Here is a 21,331-nt window from a genome sequence, read left to right as displayed (position 1 = left end):
AAATGAGGTAGTTAGAAGTTTAGCTTCTTCAGCTATGCCTGCAATGCTCCTCCCACAGTGGATTGCAGACACAAAATTATAAGATACAAAATTAGGTGTTAGATTGGGGATCCTTTTAAAAATGTAACCCAGTTTTGCTTTTAAGGCCCCTATCCAGCGAAATACTGAAAAACATGCCTAACCTTAAGCATATGAGTCATTCAATTGAAGTCATTTGGACTACTCATATCCTTAAAGTTACCTATGTGCTTAAGTACTTTGCTGAGCTAACGTCTAGGTGCACAAACATTGCTAAAATCCAGTGTGTCTAACTTACCCAGTATCCCTTCCTAGTGGTTAGATGCAACCTACTTAATTCTACCTGGCAGGGGTTTAATTTCTGCTTCATTTCTACCACGGAAACCAAATATTGTATGACAATGGATTAAATGCATTTTTTAAAGAATATATGAATGATCAGAGTTAAGGTCCAAGGCAGGAAAGAATTGGTGGGAACAGGACAGGATGTGGCCTTAAAGCCAAGACTGGTATTAAACTATCACTGACAAATTTGATCATTTAACTAGTACAATTTGGAGGTTATCCATTTCTTTTCCCACTGCTCATCCCACATAGCAACCCCCATGTATATACAGAAACCGAACAGCAGAACTTGGTTCAAGTGGAAATGAGCAAACAAGCTAATTCAAATACAAATTCCCAAACAAGCCACAGATACACACCAATAAATGCAGCATAACTAGGGTTAGAATGGCTCATGGAATGGTGTAATTGAAACTATTCCGATATTATTTATTTCTGGCCTCATAAACAGAGGGTATTAACTTCTAAATCTGGCAGTCTCTTTTGCCACCCAAAAAGTGTGCACAGTTGCCTTAAACTGCTTTTCCTTTGCTGGCGCAATTGTAGAAAGATACGTCAAGTCTCCAAACAAATGGGATTAAAAAAAAATCTGATAATTTTTTGCCTACTATTGTTAGAGTTAACCACTAAGATTACCATAATCAAAAATAATCAGAAACATAGTTTTTTCTTTGTTTTTTCAATTTGTTTACATGACACACTTGATAACATTTTGAATATATTCAGTTTCCCTTGTCTGTGTGGGTCTTTCAAACAGAAACAGAAGAGAGAAAAACACTTTAAAAACTCCCCAAATTGGCAGAGGGATCATGGGACAGGTGCAGTATCTGAAGCTACTTATAATTCATTTTTAAAAATTGGTCTAGTTTTCAGGTTTAAGACATCGCTTTAAGGCATGGAACGGAAAAGGGAGTACTTTGACTGAATGTGCCATTCTTTAGCTCTGCAATTCCCATAGGACCTATTCTGCCACCATTACTCATGTTGAGAAATACGTTCTTCCATCAAGTGTTTCCTCAGATTTCAATAAAGGAGTACTCCAGCTGATTTCAGTGGGACTAATCATAGAATTAAGGTACTATTCAACATGAGAAAAGGCAGCAGGATCAGGCTCTGCTGGGATCCAGACTGGGATACCATAACCTTTACTCACACTGAATAGTTCCGTAATACATGATACATACTTACATAATAGCGGCACCTTAATACATTGAGTAGTAGCCTAATGCATGAATTCCTCTTGACTTCAGTGATATTCCTGGAGTAAGATACTGTTCAGTTTGACTATGAATCTGACTTTTAAATATTAATGGAAACATTAAGGGCTAGATTATGAACCCCCTAATGGAGACTGCCCACAAATAGTTCCACCAGGAAAATAGTTTGTGAGGAAAGAAGGGATGGATCATCTTCCAGAGATTCAAAACCTGAAGTTTTATTTGAACACATATTGGAAACTGATGTTTCCTATTCAAATGTTTGGAGTCTGTTGAAGTCATATCTGGAGTCACAGTCACTTTTACAGCTGGACAAAAAATTGCAAAATATTTTCACTAAAAAAATGTGTTGAAATATTCTTGTTTGCAGTGTTGGTCCAAGAGGGGTGAAGTTGTGGACCAAATTCTGTTGGTGAATAAGAGCTCTTCTTCAAGTCTGGGAAAGGTACTCAGGCTCGGTATACACTACTTACTTTGGTATAATTACCTTGCCCAGGGGGGTGAAAAATCCGCACCCCTGAGCAACGTAGTTATACCGACAGTAACCCCCCATGTAGATAGTGCTATGTCAGCGGGAGAGCTTCTCCTGCCAACATAACTACCATCTCTCATGGAAGTGGAATTATTAAGCCGACGGGACAGCGCTTTCACATTGGCCTAGACTATCTTCACCAGACACACTACAGAGTGCAGCTGTATCGGTACAGCTGCACCAGTGTAAATTTGTAGTGTAGATGTGCCCTCACAGCTAAAAACGAGGTGGAACAGTTTGTTTAGAATAAGTAGTTAACACACATTCTAAGAGACTATTCAAAGTGAAGTGGGCCGTTAACATCTCTGCAATCATAGGACAAAAAAGGGAAGGAGTAGTGGGTTATAGATTGTTGTAATAAGCCATACATCCAGTGTCTTTATTAAGACCATGATTTTTAGTGTCTAGCAAAGTTATGAATTTCAGCTCCCAGGTTTCTTTTGAGGACAAGGACTGAGAGGTCAGATATGGAGTTATCGTTTTCTGAGAAGTGTTTGCCCACAGGTGATAGAGTGTTTTGTCTTTTATCATTTTTCTGTGTGAGTTCATTCCAGTAAAAGATATTACCTCACCCACCTTGTGTCTTGAAATATTCTTGCTATTTTCATCAATATTGAGAAATGTCAACCAGCTATAATCATCTGCCATCACTCTGCACTCAGCCCAGTAGAAATATCATTCAGAAGTCAAAAGTGAGCAGTGGGTGCAACAAGAACACCATACACTGGTCTGGCAGGGAGGTACATGAGAAAAGAGACTCGATCTTGATAAAGGAATGCTGGTAAGAGGCAATATCTAGGTTCTATGAATTGCACCAGAGGACAATTGAATTGAATTGGAAAGAAACACAAGAGAGGGAAAGGATGATGAATAGATGGTAACCAGACCATTGGGGGAAGTCAAAATGACTAGGTGGAGATTCTGCTTGATGGAGATACTCCTTTAAGAGAAAGGAGGTGAACTCAAGTCTCCCAGCTGCTCCTGAAAGAGCATAAAGTCAGATACCAGGCCATTCCCCTTGCAGCCATGCAACTAAATTGACCTATCACAGCAGGGACCAGGTGGGAAAGAGGGAGCTGTATCTAACAAAAGATGTTCAGATCTCAACAAAAGGATTCTGTTCAAATTTGGTTGAGAATTTGGATTATAGTATTTTCTTCAAAGTGGCTCTCCCAAGCCTAAGGTAAATGTATAGCTGTTTACCAGAGCCATGAGCTTCAAGTTTTCTGAATTAGCATAAAGGATTGGAATTATTCAAAGTAGGAAGGCACTGGAGCCTAATTAAGCTTACCTAAGCAGTTATACTATATTATATACTATATTTCTGTGACTCTGGAGAAACAGAGCGCTTTGTTGTGTAATTAAGTACAATAGGTCAATGTGGACAATGATATTTTCTAGTGTATGAAGTGGTGCATATTGTCAACTGCACAGCATTAATTGCTAGCTGGGAAAGGAGATTAATATTTTGAATGGTTTAAGTAGTTTTGCATAAATGCTAGCATTAAGGAACTGTTTTTATGTCATATTGCTATGCATTTTTAATAATACCAGGACTTAGTCTGCTCATAAAAGGACACTAGCAACTGAACTGAAAGTAATATCTAAACCTGGCTGGTTATTTGCAAACTGACCCTATATGTTTCCATTTGGGAACTTCTAAAGTTATTGTTACTGGTAAAAAGAATATCTAACTTAGTTTGTTTTTATTTATTCATTTTAATTCTTGGTTTGCTGTATTGCCAGTCCCACACATTCAAAATCCATGAGTCAGGCCCCAACCAGTCCTGAGATTGACTTAAAAATCATGAGATTTTGTTTTTGAATAATAAATATTGAGAGCCCATTATTAAATATGTCTATTTGCGATACTCATAGACTGCAATCAAGTCACCACTTAACCTATTGTTATACGCAAAGAGCTCAATTTACATAGTTTATCATTATAAGGCATATTTTCAAATCCTTCAGCAATTCTCATTATTTTTCTCTCAACCCTCTCCACTTTATAAACATCCTTCTTGGATTGTGGGCACAATGTGTGAATGTCCATACTGTGTCAGACCAAAGGTCCATCCAGCCCAGTATCCTGTCTGCCGACAGTGGCCAATGCCAGGTGCCCAAGAGGGAGTGAATCTAACACGTAATGATCAAGTGATCTCTCTCCTGACATCCATCTCCACCCTCTGACAAACAGAGGCTAGGGACACCATTTCTTACCCATCCTGGCTAATAGCCATTAATGGACATAACCTCCATGAATTTATCTACTTCTCTTTTAAACCCTGTTATAGTCCTAGCCTTCACAACCTCCTCAGGCAAGGAGTTCCACAGGTTGACACTGCACTGTGTGAAGAAGAACTTCCTTTTATTTGTTTTAAACCTGCTGCCCATTAATTTCATTTGGTGGCCCCGAGTTCTTATATTATGGGAACAAGTAAATAACTTTTCCTTATTCACTTTCTCCACACCACTCATGATTTTATATACTTCTATCATATCCCCCCTTAGTCTCCTCTTTTCCAAGCTGAAAGACACAGTATTCTAGAGAGGTCACACCAGTGCCAAATGTAGTGGTAAAATAACCTCTCTATGCCTACCCAAGATTCTCCTGTTTATGCATCCCAGGATCACATTAGCTCTTTTGGCTAGTGTGTCATATTAGAAACTCATATTCAGCTGATTATCCTCTATGACCCCCAAATTATTTTTAGACTCAGTGCTTCACAGGATGAAGCCCCCATCCTGCAAGTATAGCCTACAGTTTTTGTTTCTAGATGTATACATTTACATTTAGCTGTATTAAAACACATATTGTTTGTCTGATCCCAGTTTACCCCCAAGTGATCCAAATTGCTCTTATCATAAATATAAAGGGAAGGGTAACCACCTTTCTGTATACAGTGCTATAAAATCCGTGCTGGCCAGAGGCAAAACCCTTTCACCTGTAAAGGGTTAAAAAGCTAAGATAACCTCACTGACACCTGACCCAAAATGACCAATGAGGGGACAAGATACTTTCAAATCTGGATGGGGCGGGGGGAACAAAGGGTTCGTCTGTCTGTGTGATGTTTTTGCCAGGAACAGATCAGGAATGCAACCTTACAACTCCTGTTAAATTAGTAAGTAATCTACCTAGAACATGCGTTAGATTTCCTTTTGTTTAATGGCTGGTAAAATAAGCTGTGCTGGATGGAATGTATATTCCTGTTTTTGTGTCATTTTGTAACTTATGGTTTTGCCTAGAGGGATTCTCTATGTTTTGAATCTGATTACCCTGTAAGGTATTTACCATCCTGATTTTACAGAGGTGATTCTTTTATCTTTTCTTTAATTAAAATTCATCTTTTAAGAACCTGATTGGTTTTTCATTGTTCTTAAGATCCAAGGGTTTGGGTCTGTGTTCACCTGTACAAATTGTTGAGGATTCTTATCAAGCCTTCCCCAGGAAAGGGGGTGTAGGGCTTCGGGGGGATATTGTGGAGGGAAGACATCTCCAAGTGGTCTCTTTCCCTGTTCTTTATTTAAAATGCTTGGTGGTGGCAAACTTTATCAGTTATAAAATTTTGTTTTCTTCCAGGTCATTGATAAAAATGTTAAATAATATCGGATGAAAACTGATCCCTGCAGGAACCCTCTGGAAACAGACCTGTTTGATGTCGGTTCCCCATTTGTAATTACATTTGGAGCCAGCTTTTAATCCATTTAATGTGTGCCATGTCAATTTTAGATCATTCTAAGTTTTTTAATTAAAATGTCAGATGGTACCAAGTCAAATGCCTTACAGAAGTCTAAGTAGATTATGTCAACACTATTACCTTTATCAACAAAACTTGTAATCTCATAAAATAAGATATCAAGTTAGTTTAACGGGATCTATTTTCCATAAACACATGTTGATTGACATTAATTACATCACCCTCCTTTAATTCTTTATTGAGTCCTGAATCAGCTGTTCCATTATCTTCCCTGGGATTGATGGCATGCTGACAGACCTATAATTACCTATTTTCTCTTTTTTAAAAATTGACACATTTTCTTTCTTCCAGTTTTATGGAACTTCCCTTGTGCTTCAAGACTTATGGAACATCAACATTAATGGTCCAGTGAGCTCCGCAGCCAGCTCTTTTAAAACTCTTGGATGAGAGTTATATGGACCTGCTGATTTAAAAGTATCTAATTTCAGAAGCTTCTGTTTAATATCCTCCAACGATACTAGTGGAATGGAAAGAGTGTTATCATCACCATATAATGAGACTATATCATCTGTTTTTTTCCCCAGAACGGAAATATTTATTGAACATGTCTGCCTTTTCTGCATTATTATTGTTAATTCAACAATTTCCATCTAGTAATGGACCAATACCATTGTCAGGGTTCTTTTGCTCCTAATAGATTTTAAAAACTCCTTCTTATTGTCTTTAAGTCTGTTGGCCAGAGAGTTCTTCTTGTTTTTCCCTGTGCTTCCTTTATCAATTTTATACAATTTAAGATTTCTGATTTATATTCCTTACTATCAGCTTACCCTTTCTTCCATTTGTTGTTCTTATTTTTAATAGCTGCCTTCACTTCCCCTCTAAACCAAGTTGTTATTTTAACCAGCACAGGCTTCTTCCTAAATTCTGGGATTGTGGTTTTTGGGGTATCTAGTAAGGTGTTCTTAAATGATTCCCAATTACCATTCCCATTTTCCTGATTAAATTTTCCTCCCAACTGATTTGGCTGATAACTGTTTCAGCTTTGTGAAATTGGCCTTATTAAAGCATCGGTATATATGTTACTGGTCTGAACTTTTTTCTACTTTCACATTATAAATGTGATCAAATCACAAAGAAACACTGCATAGTACGGCTAGCTGAGAACAATGCCTGGGAGTCCCATGACGCACTATGTGATACTAGAGATAGTAAGAGATTTCCCATCCTGCTTTGATGCTAGGTTAGCAATGGAAAAAGAAGTTTAGGAAAGAAAATTTGAAAAGGGTTTAAACAGCAAGTTCTTTTTCATATTTATAACTGTGGGTTCCCACAAGTTATGTCAATTTCCAGCCATGTAAGACCAGTTAAAGTCTCAGAAATGCCCAATTTCACCACATGTTTTAATCTCAAATACAATAGACATGTTATGGGACATGTGTTGAGAGCCTGTTGAGAATCTTTGGGTTAAATTTAGAGGCGAAAGCAACAAGGATGATGTCATGGTGGGCGTCTGCTATAGACCACCAGACCAGGAGGATGAGCTAGACAAGGCTTTCTTTGGACAATTAATAGAAGTTTCCAAATCACAGGCCCTGTTTCTCAGAGGGGACTTCAATCACCCTGACATCTGCTGGGAGAGCAATACAGCGGTGCACAGACAATCTAGGAAGTTTTTGGAGAGTGTTGGGGGCAACTCCTGGTGAAAGTGCTGGAGAAACCAACTAGGGGTTGTGCTCCTATTGACCTGCTGCTCACAAACAGTGAAGAATTGGTAGGGGAAGTACAAGTGGGTGGCAACCTGGACAGCAGTGACCATGAGATGGTCAAGTTCAGGATCCTGACAAAAGGAAGAAAGGAGAGCAGCAGATTATGGACTCTGGACTTCAGAAAAGCAGACTTTGACTCCCTCAGGAAACTGATGGGCAGGATCCCCTGGGAGGCTAATATGAGGGGGAAAGGAGTTCAGGAGAGCTGGCTGTATTTTAAAGAAGCCTTATTGAGGGCACAGGAACAAACCATCTTGATGTGCAGAAAGAATAGAAAATATGGCAGGTAACCAACTTGGCTTAACAGAGAAATCTTTGGTGAGCTTAAACATAAAAAGGAAGCTTACCAGAAATGGAAACTTGGACAGATGACTAGGGAGGAGTATAAAATATTGCTCGAGCATGCATTGGTGTAATCAGGAAGGCCAAAGCACAATTGGAGTTGCAGCTAGCAAGGGATGTGAAAGTAACAAGAAGGGTTTCTACGGGTATGTTAGCAACAAGAAGAAGGTATGAAAAAGTGTGGGACCCTTAATGAATTGGGGAGAAAACCTAGTGAGAGATGTGGAAAAAGCTGAAGTATGCAATGCTTTTTTTGCCTCGGTCTTCACAGACAAGGCCAGCTCCCAGACAGCTGCACTGGACAGCATAGTATGGAGAGGAGGTGAGCAGCTCTCAGTGGTTAAAGAACGGGTTAAAGGACTATTTATAAAAGCTGGACATGCACAAGTCCATGGGTCCAGATCTAATGCATCCGAGGGTGCTGAGAGAGTTGGCTGATGTGATTGCAGAGGCATTGGCCATTATCTTTGAAAACTTGTGGTGATTGGGGGTGGTCCTGGACAATTGGAAAAAGGCAAATGTAGTGCCTATCTTTAGAAAGGGAAGAAGGAGAATTTGGGGAACTACAGACCAGTCAGCCTCACCTCAGGCCCTGGAAAAATCATGCAGCAGGTACTCAAGGAATCCATTCTGAATCACTTGGAGGAGAGGAAGGTAATCAGGAACAGTCAACATGGATTCACCAAGGGCAAGTCATGCCTGACCAACCTGATTGCCTTCTATGATGAGATAACTGGCTCTGTGGATATGGGGAAAGTAGTGGACATGATATATCTTGACTTTAGCAAAGCTTTTGATACTTTCTCCCACAGTATTCTTGCCAGCAAGTTAAAAAAAGTATGGATTGGATGAATGGGCTATAAGGTGGATAGAAAGCTGGATAGATTGTTGGGTTCAATGGGTAGTGATCAACGGCTTGATGTCTAGTTGGCAGGCAGTATCAAGCAGAGTGTCCCAGGGGTCGGTTCTGGGGCTGATTTTGTTCAACACCTTCATTAATGATCTGGATGATGGAATGGATTGCACCCTCAGCAAGTTTGCAGATGACACTAAGCTGGGGGGAGAGGTAGATACACTGAAGGGTAGGGATAGGGTCCAGAGTGACCTAGACAAATTGGGGGATTGGGCCAAAAGAAATCTGATGAGGCTCAACCAGGACAAGTGCAAAGTCCTGCACTTAGGATGGAAGAATCCCATGCACTGCTACAGGCTGGGTACCGACTGGCTAAGCAGCAGTTCTGCAGAAAAGGACCTGGGGATTACAGAGGACGAGAAGCTGGATATGAGTCAACAGTATGACCTTGTTGCCAAGAAGGCTAACGGCATATTAGGCTGCATTAGTAGGAGCATTGCTAGCAGATCAAGGGAAATGATTAGTCTCCTCTATTCGGCACTGGTGAGGCCACATCTGTAATATTGTGTCCAGTTTTTACGCCCCCCCCCCCACTTGAGAAAGGATGTGGACAAATTGGAGAGAGTCAAGTGGAGGGAAATGAAAAAGATTACGGGGCTGGGGCACATGACATATGAGGAGAGTCTAAGGGAACTGGGCTTATTTAGTCTGTCGAAGGTAAGAGTGAGGGGGGATTTGTTACCAGCCTTCAATTACCTGAAGGGGGGTTCCAAAGAGGATGGAGCTAGGCTGTTCTCAGTGGTGGCAGATGACAGAACAAGGAGCAATGGGGTCAAGTTCCCATGGGGGAGGTCTAGGTTGGATATTAGGAGAAACTTTTTCACTAGGAGGGTGGTGAAGCACTGGAATGGGTTACCTAGTGAGGTGGTGGAATCTCCATCCTTAGAGATTTCTAAGGCTCAGCTTCACAAAGCCCTGGCTGGGATGACTTAGTTGGTATTGGTCCTGCTTTGAGCAGGGGGTTGGACTAGGTGACCTCCTGAGGTCTCTTCCAACCCTAATCTTCTATGATTCTATGTGTTGCTCTTCCAGATGTGAACTTCAACACTGCTGCATTGAGCAAAATGGGTGAAGAGTCTCTTTGAGAAAGGATTAAGTATCATTTTCATTGAGTTTGACCCAAACAAGGTTATTTTCTGTTGAAGTACACTGGTCTGGCTAGCACAGTAAATCCCTACGCAATAGACAGTGAGAGAGAGAGAGAAGTTCCCACCTTGCTGTGAACAGAATCTACATTTGCTGGATCCATTCCTTCTCCTCTGAAGCCAGTGGCAATACTTCCATTGACTTCAGAGTAGCAGCTGAAATATACCCCTTCCTGAGGTCTGACTTTATTTCTAACCCACTGAACAATAAAAATGTAAATCTCTACATAAACTTTCCCCCTAAGCTTGGCTGTTCCAGGGGTTTCCCTACAGAGATCTCTGTCTGAGACACTCACTTCAATCCAGGGTAGACTTCAGTGGGGCTTGACATGGGTACAGGAGTCCACAGCACAGAGACAACAGGAGGATCAGACCTCCAGTAGTTATTGTGTAGGTCTTGAGCTTGCTGATCTTTTGCAAGTGCTTCATTGGATGTCCATGTTAGTTCTAATTTTAGGAAAGCAGAAATAAATGATTAAACCGGACAGATGGAAATATGGGTGCTTCAACACTTTCCAGAAATATGATAGAGGAAAAACTGCAGACTATTCACTATATATTTAAGGCTTGGAATCAGTGGCTTCAGTTTTCTTTGATTCCACATCCTCAAAAATTTCGATCCCCAGCAGAACTCATTAAACAAGATAATGTTGATAAAAAGAAAGTAAAGATTTTTCCCCTCATTCCATGGAGCAGGAAGATGTTTTTCAATAGAGGGGTATCTGACTTTCCCATCTATAGAGTCATCAGGCATTCTCTAATCTCATGGTGTCATGACAAGAGAGCCAGCCCTAAATGTTCAAACAGTGGGTAAGAGGGATCAAAGAGAAAGAGGCTGGGGAAAAGGCACAAGGGGAATAGGAGGGGAGAACAGAAGGTGATGGGGAGATTTTCTACAGTCCTAATATGATCAAAGCCATCAATACTTAGCTGAATGAAAGCTTAAGGATAGGGGTGAGAGGGAGAGGATGGAGGGAAGAGGAAAAGGAGAAGTAGAAAAAGGGATAAAAGGGAAGTGTGTCCAAGGTTGGCAACACTGAGAGCTGTGCTGATTACTTGCCAGGAGCCTGAGGGCTGTCTGTAATTAGACAGTTGGATCACTGTGGACACTTCCCTTTCTCTCTCACCTGCCCCTTAGTGCCTGTTGTCATCACTTGCTATGTAATAGGCCCCGATCCTGCAAACACTATGGTGTCTGAGTATCTCTATGCACATCAGTGCAGTGCTCCCATTGAACTCAGTGAGTGATGACAAAAACAAAGTAGATCCGGTGAGAAAGCAGGGGAAGGTGCGAGGTTAACACAAATAGACAATGGGCTATATTGGCACTTTGATACATTCCCAGGAGTAGACCTGGGAGGCACTGTGGGGCCTAAAGACGCACCTCTGAGTCACAATTTCCTCCTTATCACCCTTGGCTTTGGGAGGAGTAAGCTACTTCACGTCTTTTCATGTCACAGGAAATACTGGAACCCCTTGAACTACAGCTAGATGCAAAACATGCCCCCATGTATGGGCCTGAGAACAAGTGTTGAGTGTTCATGACGATCCACATACTTAGGATGCTGGCAGCTCTATTCGGCATCTGTAGCTGGAACCTCTTAAGTGGATTTATCCACTGACCAATTTATTAAATGAGTCTGTTGTAAGACTAAAATGAAACAATGTCAAACTGAAAATGTCCTTCCACCAATCAAGAGAATCCACCCTCCAATCCCGCCTCCTTAAACTGAGTACAGCAGTGTTGAAACATTCCAAGAAGTCGACAGAATAGGGGTCTGCTAAATCAGCTAAGGAGACAAATTGCAGAGTCAAAGCAGTCCAGAGCCCTTCACTTTGAAAACACTTTCACTCCTCCTATCTTCTTTTAAGGCTGTGTCTACATGGGATGAATTTATAATAATAAATAAATAAATAATAATATAAAATAAAAAATAAATAAACCCCACTGTTTTAACACTTATGTGAAAAAGGGGTGGGCACTGGAGTTTAGATGAGCCCCAGCATTTTAATTAAAGCTGCCAAAAAGCAAGTCTGAACTGATATTAGAATATATGCAAAAAAAAAAGTTGGTTAATTTCTCTAGCACAGATAAACCCCAACAGTAGCCCTTTTACTGGGCCTATTTCAAAGGGATTAATGTCTCTGCACATGCTCTCTCTCTCTGGAGGTGCAGTTGAGCCCAGTGGTAAGCGGTACTCGCTCTGGAGTAGAATCCTCCTTGTTCTAGTAGTTTGATCCATTATAAAGGGCTCAGCCCCCAGACCCAAGCAATTGATGGTGGAGCCAGAACAACTGGTAACTGTTTCCAGCTCTAAGGAGGAATTCTGCTTGTTCTGACAGAAACTTTATTGGTAGGGTCAGGCAGTGCACATTGCAGCAGTCAAAACTAATGGCAGCAAAGCTATGGATAACCATGGCAAAGTCAGCATTTGGAAGGAGTAACCACAAGCTCTTGGCTGGCTGTGAATGGTAAAAGGCACAATGAGTCATTGCTTATATGTGGGAAACCAGGAACAGAAATGGATCCAATATGCCCACAAGGCCGCAAACTGCTTTGGAGAAAGTTGGGGATACACCTTCATTACATAGTACCACCACTTCCTCTTTCCAACCTTCTGAATGTATTATTTTCATCATATCTAGTTTCAGTCAGTTTTCATCCAACTCCTTCCCTCTCTCAGACACTTGAAGAGTAAGTAGTGAGACTGCAGAATGTGGGTTTGATGAAAAGGAGGCATAGATAGACAGCAGGTTTAAAACAAACAAAAGGAAGTATTTCTTCACACAACGCACAGTCAACCTGTGGAGCTCTTTGCCAGAGGATGTTATGAAAGCCAAGACTGTAATGGTTCAAAAAAGAACTAGATAAATTTATGGAGGATAGGTCCATTAATGGCTATTAGCCAGGATGGGTAGGGATGGTGTCCCTAGTCTCTGTTTGCCAGCTGTGAATGGGTGACTGGTGATGGATCACATGTTGATTACCTTTTCTGTTCATTCCCTCTGAAGCATCTGGCATTGGCCACTGTCGGAAGACAGAATACTTGGCTAGATGGACCTTTGGTCAGGCCCAGTATGTTCTGATAGAGATGAGTATCATCAGCATATTGATGATAAGCCAACAGCCCAAAACATTGCATGGTCTCTTCGTGTGACATAAACATTAAATAGGAAGAGTGAAAACCCTGTGGGACCTCATGGACTGGGGCCTTTGTGTAGGATGAATGTCCACTCTATGCTTTAATGGAGAGAGGAAGGTGCAAGGCTACCAAACAACCATTCCATCCATTCCCACAAGATTCTATTGTACTGCTTGTTGGACCAAAGGTATCAAAAGCTGTTGATAGAATGAATATAACCAGCTTTGACACCTTACCCTTGTACCTCTCTAGGAGACCATCAACCACTGATATCAATATAGTCCAGTTCCATTCCTCAGTTTGAATTACAAAAGCTTAAATGCTTCATCGGTTAGGAAAGATATCTTGTAAAAAAGCTGAATCCATTGAATTACAGCTGGATTCAGACAAAGGGCACAGACTTGAACATAGATACTGAAAAGTTCAATTTTCCTTAAATGATCCTTTGTGATCAAGGAGGGGGGTTTGAAAAATCAATAATTTTTCCTGACAGCAGCAGTAATTTAAGTCTGCTAGATCAGAGATTGCTCTTTACTGTAGCTTGGAAAATAGAAAGGTACCAGTAGAATCACCTAACTTACCTTGTCCAAGCTGAGAATACAGTTCAGAAACTATTCAGTAATTTTCTTGTGACTGTCTTAACACTTATGATCCAAATTCTGCTCTCATGGGTGCAACAATACTTGGGTTCTGTGAGAGTTAAGTGCATAAATCTGAAGGAAGAATTTGGCTTTAAGTCATGACTTTAACTGTAGCTGAAATAAAGCCAAAGGTTTCTCCCCTTTTTATCAGCACTAAACCAGTTTACTTTATGTACAATACCAATTAGTAAAACTTCTGAATTGAACTTTAACCCTTAAACTGAACTTCTTGTTCTTTTAGCTGAAAAAAATATGGAAGTCATGTCTTAATTCCATTATTTATATCTACCTAGTGGAGCACTGAGGTGTTCCTAAAATAAATACTGTGTGTTAATAGATCTAGCCATGATGCTGCTCCATGATGGTCTTTAAAATTTTGCTAATTAAAAATACATGTATTTTTTCTTGAATATACTACTTTTAACCCTTTGGAGTCTCTGACTATACACTGATACAGCATAATCATTATCCTGTGGAATGGCTGACAATATGGTCAGTATTAAAGTTGGATAACATTCCAAATTGAAACTTAAATAAGAAAAATATTTGCCATATTGTTTGCTTACTTTTGGTAGCATAAGTACTCTGATTTTCCTAACCTAGCCCTGTATCTTTTAAACGGGGTATTCAGGTACAACGATCGCTGGAGTAGCTTAGAAGTAAATGAAAACAATGTGTAAACACTTGCTGCACTTTTGATTATATATTAAGATCCCATGTTTTGTGTTCCATGTTACATAAAAGATCATGACATTGTCACTACTGATAACCTATTTAGGAAACTTAGGAAATATTAGGATTATTAAAAATATATTAATTGATAAAAATGGAAGAACAGCAATTCAAGATACATGTCTGACTTTCTAAATTGATATTTTAGGTCTATATTTTACAAATTTGAAAATTGCTTATGTACTTTAGTAGATCTTGAAGAGAGACTTAACCAAGGGGGTTCTATTTCTGTGACACTGGGGAAACAGGTTTCAGAGTAACAGCCGTGTTAGTCTGTATTCGTAAAAAGAAAAGGAGTACTTGTGGCACCTTAGAGACTAACCAGTTTATTTGAGCATGAGCTTTCGTGAGCTACAGCTCACTTCATCGGATGCATAGCATATCGTGGAAACTGCAGAAGACATTATATACACACAGAGACCATGAAACAAAACTTCCTCCCACCCCACTCTCCTGCTGGTAACAGCTTATCTAAAGTGATCATCAAGTACCACACCACACGATCCATTGTCTACAGCCAAGCTCTGCGATACAATCGCATTTGCTCCAACCCCTCAGACAGAGACAAACACCTACAAGATCTCTATCAAGCATTCTTACAACTACAATACCCACCTGCGGAAGTGAAGAAACAGATTGATAGAGCCAGAAGAGTTCCCAGAAGTCACCTACTACAGGACAGGCCTAACAAAGAAAATAACAGAACGCCACTAGCCGTCACCTTCAGCCCCCAACTAAAACCCCTCCAACGCATTATTAAGGATCTACAACCTATCCTGAAGGATGACCCAACACTCTCACAAATCTTGGGAGAAAGGCCAGTCCTTGCCTACAGACAGCCCCCCAACCTGAAGCGAATACTCACCAACAACCACATACCACACAACAGAACCACTAACCCAGGAACCTATCCTTGCAACAAAGCCCGTTGCCAACTGTGCCCACATATCTATTCAGGGGACACCATCACAGGGCCTAACAACATCAGCCACACTATCAGAGGCTCGTTCACCTGCACATCCACCAATGTGATATATGCCATCATGTGCCAGCAATGCCCCTCTGCCATGTACATTGGTCAAACTGGACAGTCTCTACGTAAAAGAATAAATGGACACAAATCAGATGTTAAGAATTATAACATTCATAAACCAGTCGGAGAACACTTCAATCTCTCTGGTCACGCAATCACAGACATGAGGGTCGCTATCTTAAAGCAAAAAAACTTCAAATCCAGACTCCAGCGAGAAACTGCTGAATTGGAATTCATTTGCAAATTGGATACTATTAATTTGGGCTTGAATAGAGACTGGGAGTGGCTAAGTCATTATGCAAGGTAGCCTATCTCCCCTTGTTTTTTTCCTACAAACCCCCCCCAAGACGTTCTGGTTAAACTTGGATTTATGCTGGAAATGGCCCACCTTGATTGCTGTGCACATTGTAAGGAGAGTGGTCAGTGTGGATGAGCTATTGCCAGCAGGAGAGTGAGTTTGTGTGTGTGGTTTTTGGAGGGGGGTGTGGGGGGGGGGTGAGAAAACCTGGATTAGTGCTGGAAATGACCCACCTTGATTATCATGTGCATTATAAAGAGAGGTTTCAAAGAGGGATGGGCTATTACCAGCAGGAGAGTGAGTTTGTATGTGTGTGTGTGAGGGGGGGGGGGGGTTGGGGGGGGGGAAGGGTGAGAAAACCTGGATTTGTGCTGGAAATGGCCCTACTTGATGATCACTTTATATAAGCTGTTACCAGCAGGAGAGTGGAGTGGGAGGAAGTTTTGTTTCATGGTCTCTGTGTGTATATAATGTCTTCTGCAGTTTCCACGATATGCTATGCATCCGATGAAGTGAGCTGTAGCTCACGAAAGCTCATGCTCAAATAAACTGGTTAGTCTCTAAGGTGCCACAAGTACTCCTTTTCTTTTTACTGGGGAAACAGAGAGCTTTGTTATATAACTACATACAGTTGGTCACTGTGACATGTGGGCAAAAATATCTTCCATTGTAAAAAGCAGGGCACTGTTGTCATCTGCTGCACAATGTTTCGTGCTAGATAGGACAAGATATTAATAATTTGAATGGTTTTAATGGTTTTGCATAAATACTAGCAATAAGGGAATGGTTTTATGTTTTATTGTTATGCATTTTTAATACCAGAATTGCAGTCTGGCCATAAAGGGAAGCTTGTAACAAAACTGAAAATAATGTCTGAACCTTGCTTCATATTTGCAGAATGTTCTAGTGTAGTATGCCCTTTTTGACCTCTTCGTACTTCCATAGATACTGAATACTGGACGTGATCTTTCCTTTGCCAGACATCCAGTTAAGGGTGACCTGAAAAATTTTTGTACTTTAAACTTTTTAAAATTAATTCAATAACCACTTGTAGTCTAGATACTCTGACTCTTTAGAAGGATATTAGATGTGCTGCAGGATCAGCCCTTTTGGACTCATCACTTCCCATTTGTAAACTGTACCCTGAGTGTATCTGAACAGGCTCATTGGATAAGATTTCCTTGGCAGGTAGGATATTAGGGAAATCTAGTCTGGACGTTAGGTAAATCAGTTCCCAGTTGTTATAATCTGTAAATATTCTTGGAGGGGCAGGTTGTACATTTCCATTAATATATTTATTTATTATTCATTCTTAAATACATAGCATTATCCATTTTTTGTATCAGAATTAGTGTCTTTAAATGCTTCTGTGCTGACTCTAGCAAGAGTCATAGCTCTTCATAACATATATCCATGTTGACTTTATTTTTGATATTCAGGATAGTCTGATGAATAATCTTGCTAATAACCCTCTTCTACCACTAATACATGACAATGTAATATGAAATTATCCTCTGTTATTTGCCACTGTTTTCCCAGTTACCCTTTAGCTAATTGAAGCTTTCAAGAAAAAAAGGAAATTGTCCTCAAAATTCATCCTTTTGGGAAGAAGCAGCTTGGTTAGTGATTAAAAAACAGTCCCAAATATTTTCAACTATGGATGTGGTGAAATACAAACATACGATTTCCATGATGTAATAAATCCTGTTCATACCTAGTTCCTTATATAAGCTACAGAAGTATAGGTTTAAAAAAATGCTTCAAGCAGTTTATCAAAATTGTGATAAATATTAGTGTGTAATATTGCACAGCGTCAATAGTACATCAGGTATTATTATTCCAGACCTCAATATCATTGTCACCAAACTTTCAGCAATAGAATAGGTTATTTATCATTGCCTAAAGTAGTTTTAATGGGCAGACCATGATTACAGCACCCTGTCAATGGATGGCTTTAATGAGGGCCATATGGTTACCATGTGACACTACAATTTCCACCACTCCATATCCACAGACCCAAAATTTTTTGCAGATGAACTTTTCTCCTTGAAAAGTTTTTTTAAAATAAGCAAACACTTTTATCACTGTAGACTCTAAAAGCTACATTTTTCAAAGTGCTCAGGCTAGAAGGGTTGACCCTATAGGCCATGTAATAACACCTTTGTTCTGTCTGTGTGTGTTTTGGGGAATGTAGTACCTTTTGTACTGAAGATAGTAAAATGGCTCTATACTTGTGGAATCTTATGTGGCATTTGCAATTTAAAGAGATTTTAAGAGTTTTTAAAATATATTAAAATGTTAACAAATATCAGATGTGTAAATTGAACCCCCCCCCCTCCCCCAATATAATGACTGGAGCCAGAGAAAAGGGTTTTACCTAAAGCAAAAGCAATTTCAGAATATTTTATTTTTGTTGTAGCACTCCATGGCTCAAGCAGGATCAGGTTCCAGTTGCCTTAGGCACTGCAAAAGCATATAGGGGAATTGGCCTATGCTCTGACGAGCTTACAGTTTACAAACAAACTACAAAGGATGAGGTAGAGTGAATAAATGTATGTTTAAATATGCACTTTCTCTCTCTCTCTCTGTATATGTACTGTAGCTGGAATATATATATCATATTAAAAATATGTGTAAAATTGTAAAATAAATGCATATCGACTACCTGGGACTACCAACTGCCTCTCAGCCTGTCCCTTACTTGGATGGCTAATTTCTCATAGGTATCATTAAAAGATTGGGTCTTGAGGAGTGATTTGAAGGAGGAGATGGTAATGACCTTTACAGCTGAGTTCAGGGGAGGACGTTTCACATGTAAAGGCAACATGGAAGGATGGTTTTGGGAGAAGCAGACAAGGCTAGCATTATTAGTGGAGTAGCAGGGAAAGGATGAAACACAAAGGGTAGTTCTACACTGGAGCTGGAAGGACTAATTTCCAGCTACAGTAGACATACCCATGCTAGCACTTATAGAGATAGTATGCTAAAAATAGCAGCGTAGCCATGACAGCGAAAGCAATGGGACAAACTAGCCATCCCAAGTATGATCCCATCTGAGACTACTACTGCCTTCTCCAGCTGGAAATTACACCTTCCATCTCCCTAAGAGACAAAAGCAGAAAGAATGGGAGAGGCAGAGCTGTGAAATGTCTGAAAGGTAACAGTAAGCATGAACTTGGAAGAATAAAGCAGTGTTTATTCCCCCATTACGCACTGAGAAAGCTCAAGAAACAGAGTAACAGCAGTTGCCTGTGTAGCAAAATTTGATTCATATACACTAACTAAATTCCTTTCTTAACAGGCCATGTATATGAAAAGAATAGATGGCCCTGGAGTAATATCTGATTTGTTTTTACTACTTGTTAATCATGATCTCAATTACATTAGTTATAAGAGATACCTTTGTTATAAAAGGCCATAGCCCAAACTAATAAAAAGCAAAACTTTGTAAAAACAAATTGGATTCAGTCCATTAGGCCATGTAATTAATACAGTTTACAAATATACACATAAGTGGTAAGCTGTTCTCAGGTTTTCTGGAATCCTGTAGCAAACAGTAGATTCTATAGCTGCTTACTATTACCTTTACCAGAAGTGTTGCTAAATTTACAAAAAGAAATGCACAAACAAAAATTGTATTCTGAAGAATTTTTCTTATCACAGTATTCTTGTAAGGCATTTGTGAATGCATGCATGTATGATCGTACTAACAAGATGTCAGCCGTATTCTTATTTTTGTGAATTGGAACTACAGACAAATATCTTACATTGTATTGTGTGAATAAAATTTGAATGGATGGTACATCTTTTGAATCCCTTTGTGGAAAAGTGCCACCTTTCTAGAATGATTATCAGGGTAAATGATCTAATTCACTCTGGGCCCAATTCTACAAACCTTGCTCAGGTTGACAAGTACTTTCTCATGCAGAGAATCCTACTGAAGTGTAAAGAAGTCTATATTGCCAGTGAAACAAAGAGCATTTAATACAAAATTTTCAAACCTAAACTTTGGCACCTAAATAGGGGGCCTGGTGCAAGGTACTTGGAAATCAATGAGAGACTTTCCCTTACCTTCAATGGGCTTTGGATCAGGCCCTAAATGTGTTTTGGTTTAAAAAGGTGCTGAGCACTCAAACCTCCTGTTGACTTTGGTGCCTCTGAAAATCAGGCTACTTTAAGTTAGGTGCCTAACTTCAGACACCTACGTTTGAAAACGTTGACCTTGTAGTATTTATTTATTAGCTGCACTCTAGTTTTTGGAATATAACTAATTTCCTTGTTGTTCCTACAGTGGGAAAAATTAGACAGGTGATTTATAACAGAGTTGAATATATAAAAAAAGATCTACTGCACTCAGAAAAATCTAATAATGACTCTAATGAACCAATGTTAATTAATCCATCTACAATACTTGTCAAATGTCAACTCGATAAGAATCAAGGAATACCATGAGATTGGGTCAACTGTGTGAGCTGCTAACATGTTGAGATCTGCATTTTCTCCTGTGTATTTCCAAACATGTTGTTCCCCTCAGAAAAGAAAATAATTGCTTTTGACATTATTTGACTGACTTGATTCAAGCAGGCTGTAATTACAGTACTGATCAGGTTTCCATAGATGGCCTGAATTCAAGCAGGAATACCACACATGGAAACACGATGGTTAATCACAAACAGATACAAAGCAGGTTTTTCCCAAATTTTCATTCCATGCTTGAACCGAGAACACCAGAAGAATAACATTCATATAAATATCACTGGAGAAAAGGCTGGTGGCACTGGCAGAGAACTATGTGGTGGGGAAGCTGTCATTGCTGATGAAATAGTACCTAGACATACAAAAATCTGCTTGCCGGGGTTTCGAACTCCAGTGAACAAGTTTGTATAAGCTTTGTTTAAAAAACCCCATCAATAACAGACCAATGGGCCTGTTCGCCTGCAAGGTATGTATGAGTCTTGTGAAGGCCATGACCCAAAAGAGGGGAGGGGGAGGAAATCTTTCTGGAGGTTATGTGATGCTTTGTGGTAGACTCTGTAAGCCAACAAAACAGGGGGGAAAGCAGTCACTTAAAATGTAGGGGCCGGATGGAGGATTGGGGCTAGAGGGAGAGAGACTAAGGTAGAGTTTAGAGCAGGGTGTGAGTAAATAAATAAATATGTCACAGTTGAGTGGGGCATGGAGGGCAGTGAGAAGAGGGAGAGGGGAATGGGATGGCAGCAAGAGGAGCTGAGAAGTGAGGCCAACGAGTAAAAAAGAAAAAAAGCTTGTTTTCATCACAGATGCTGCCCTGGTGAGCCAGGACCACTATAACTGTTGAGAAGGGTGAGGGGGAATTTTGCTTCATTAACAGTAAGCATATGAGAGAAGTTGAGCAGGGTCCTTGCTGTGGTAGCATTTATCAACCAAAGCCATCAATATCCTGGGAATATTCAGCTCTCTGTTTCAGAGATCTGGATGGTACTGTCAGCCTGTAGTCAAAGCTAGGACTTGGATGAGAGATACCTCTCT

Source organism: Chelonia mydas, chromosome 11, assembly GCF_015237465.2.
Source record: "Chelonia mydas isolate rCheMyd1 chromosome 11, rCheMyd1.pri.v2, whole genome shotgun sequence".
In the NCBI taxonomy this organism is placed as follows: Eukaryota; Metazoa; Chordata; order Testudines; family Cheloniidae; genus Chelonia; species Chelonia mydas.
The sequence above is the reverse complement of the archived record's forward strand: the minus strand, read 5'-3'. Positions refer to the sequence as shown.